Raw genomic sequence first — 3083 nt, forward strand, 5'->3', positions numbered from 1 at the left:
CTTTAATATGAAAATTTATAGTGAAATTCACAAAATCTTTAGGTTAAGAGGATCTTATTTGTCATCTCATCCTGCAATTTCTTAACCAAGGCTACCCTTGTGCCCCTTTCAAATGTTCTTGCTGAGCACTGGTTCAGTTGAAGTCTAAACAGCACTGCCTCCTAAGGGTACACAGCCATTGTTGGACAGTTCTAATTATCCTTATTTTTAGTCAAAAAATCTGCAACCTGGTTATAGCTATACATTAGATTAAGCTTTACTTGTTGTGACACATATGTAATTACTCTTCTAAATGTTATTCTTTCAGTCTACGGCCATGTCACCCTGAACATACCCCATCTGGTCTGATCTTGGAAGCCAAGCAGGGTCGGGCCTGGTTAGTACTTGGATGAGAGACCACCTAGGAAGACTGGGTGCTGTAGGCATAAAAAAATAAATAAATAAAAATAATAATAACAATAATAATAAAAATAATAAATAAATGTCATTCTTTCAAATGTTAAAGATTTAGTAGTTTTTAAGTAATGTTGTATTCAGGTTAAATATTTCCAATTCCTTTCTTATTTTTTATATTAGAAGGCTTTGAATGTCCCTTCATCATCATGTTGTTTTCTATACACTTACTCCTGTTTAACATAAAGCTCTTAAAATCCATGCTTTGGGGCAAATATAACTCTCTATAATTGTCCAGCTGGAGTAGAGTATAACCATACATTCCCTCTGAGTAATGCTATGCTTCAGGTACCGCTGAGTGAGTCCACATTAACACTTTTCTTAATCAGTCATGTAGTGATGCTGGCAGATGCTCTGTGATTCCACTCTATAATGTTACCAAGGACAAAGTTGAGAAGGCCAAACATTTAGAAAAAAATAAGAATTGTAATAAGTCAATAATTTGAGAATTGTGTCTTTAATATCATGTCTCCAAGTAGCATATTCCTGGAAAAAAAACAAAAACAAAAAAACAAAAAAAAAAACAGTCTAGAAAATGCAAATACACAATTCCATGAGAAAATTTAGGAAATAATAGGTATTATTTTAACTTCTTGGAAACTTACAAGGTTTCTTGAATATTAAATGCACTGAGTTAACTAAGTTAACCTGTTTAATTTAGTTAAAACTCATTTGACAGTGAGGCCCTTTAGTATTTAATACCAATTAATATCTCAGAAATACCATTTCACAGAAAGTTCTGCACAACACTAGTGTAGTCAGTACCCCCATAATATAGAAAGAGTGAATAGATATTCTAAATTTCCCAGTCACCTGTTTTTGCCTCTGTTTATTCAAGATCATCTCATCCAAGCAGGTATGTGCCCATAAATCACTGAAAACAGTATAATCCAGATTTCCCTTACTTGTCAGGAGGATATCTTATAGAGGTTAATTCAGGAAGAGTACCAAAGATTTTTATATGCCTTAACGGGTATTTTCTTTCTTACTCATTTACAGAAGAAAATCAAAATTTTCTGACCTAAATTGCCTTTACATATTTATTTTGGATTATCACTGTATGTTATATTGTGTAGAGCTATTAAATGAATGTGTGAAAATTCTGAACTCATTTTAAAATTCCTAAACTCATTTTAAAAGCTGGTTCGCTTAATATTTTCTGACAGAGAAAAGAAAAGCAGATAGTGGCGATAACTTTTGTTTTAAATACATGAACTTGAATTCCTTTTAAATCAAACATGTCACAATAGAAAGGAAAGGCTAATTCACAGAATCCAGGAGGATTACGAATAAATATTAAATGGAAGCCCACTTCCTACACCCCTGAAATTTGAAAGTTTATTACATTCCCTTCACATTCCTTTCACATGTAGAAATTATGTTTCCTTAACTCTCAAATCCGGAGAGCCACAACCGAGCCATCCATGTACACAATATCACTGTTTATTTACGTACAATGCTGAACAAGCTAAGATGAAAACACTGCAACTTTTATGCTGTGGATGGCTGATCTTTGATCTTTACCCCTTAAGAGAGTCCTTGTGCAAATTCCTCTGAAAGCATTTCCGTGACCTGCTGAGCTCCCATATCATTCTATTTTTAAATGCTTTGCTAAACTCCTTCATTTTTAATAAAATGTAACTGTTTTCACTTTGGACCGTTGAAGGGCCAAAAGTTCTTCCCAGGTTCTTCCTGTTCTCACATCTGATTTCACATAAAAGTAAGACAAGTTAAATGGTTGAGAGCAGTAAAATTCCACGGTACTCAGAGGAATAATGCCTCAGGCAAATTGAACTTGGAGGACAGTGTTGGACATATGTGCTTGCTAATCAGAATTGTTTGGTGGGTCAAATGATTGGGGTGTGAATTTATGGACAAGAATCTACGTCTGTTAAGAAGAGCCTCATTTCTCTAGGCTTGTATCTCCACCACCTAGTCTCTAGTCTTGAGCAGAATAGGCACTTGGTAAATGTTTGTGGAACTGAATTGCCTGCATCGTAAAAGTAATTACAGTGCTGAATGACAGAAACGTGCCAAAGATATGACTGAGGAATGTCAGGGATGCCTTCAGTTGGAAATCACAAAAGACATTGGATCTCTTTTTTGAAATAATAGTCACATCATCATAGTAAAAATAGATTTAGCACTTACTCAACAATGTTTTAAAAGTGTTTTATATAGAGTTCTAAAAATGTTTTACACAATTTACATTTAATCCTCACAAGAACTCTGAAAAGAAAGTGCTATCATTCTCATTATCAGTTGAAGGTGACAAAGTTCAGGTTCACTGTCTTGCCCATAGGTATAGTCCTAGAGTACTGGAGCCAGGATTAAGCAAAGCCCTGAATGACTCCCAAAATGAGAACCTTCACACGACCTTGTGCTCGTTCATTCGTTCTTATGTCATCACATGGCATTTCTTTTATCTGTTATTCAGGCTGTTTCCAAAAGGGCAGCATTTTCCAAACCATGCTCCAAATCTCTTCACATACAAATGAATGAATTAAAAACACTGTGCTAGGTTGTTCTGAAATGCCATCATAGAGAACTTCAGCTATTTAATAGAACTGAATATTTAGAAATGGTTCAGCAGCCACCAACTGAGAAACAAAGTAGGAGAGGAGCTTCCT

At 34.9% G+C, this 3083-nt stretch overlaps 1 pseudogene; it reads left to right on the forward strand.

Annotated features, from left to right (window-relative positions):
* Positions 1-306: 306 nt before the first annotated feature.
* Positions 307-425, forward strand: LOC111744354 (annotated as a pseudogene).
* The last annotated feature ends 2658 nt before the right edge of the window (positions 426-3083 follow it).

The sequence above is a fragment of the Pteropus vampyrus genome, unplaced genomic scaffold (genome assembly GCF_000151845.1).
Source record: "Pteropus vampyrus isolate Shadow unplaced genomic scaffold, Pvam_2.0 Scaffold133, whole genome shotgun sequence".
Classification (NCBI taxonomy): Eukaryota; Metazoa; Chordata; class Mammalia; order Chiroptera; family Pteropodidae; genus Pteropus; species Pteropus vampyrus.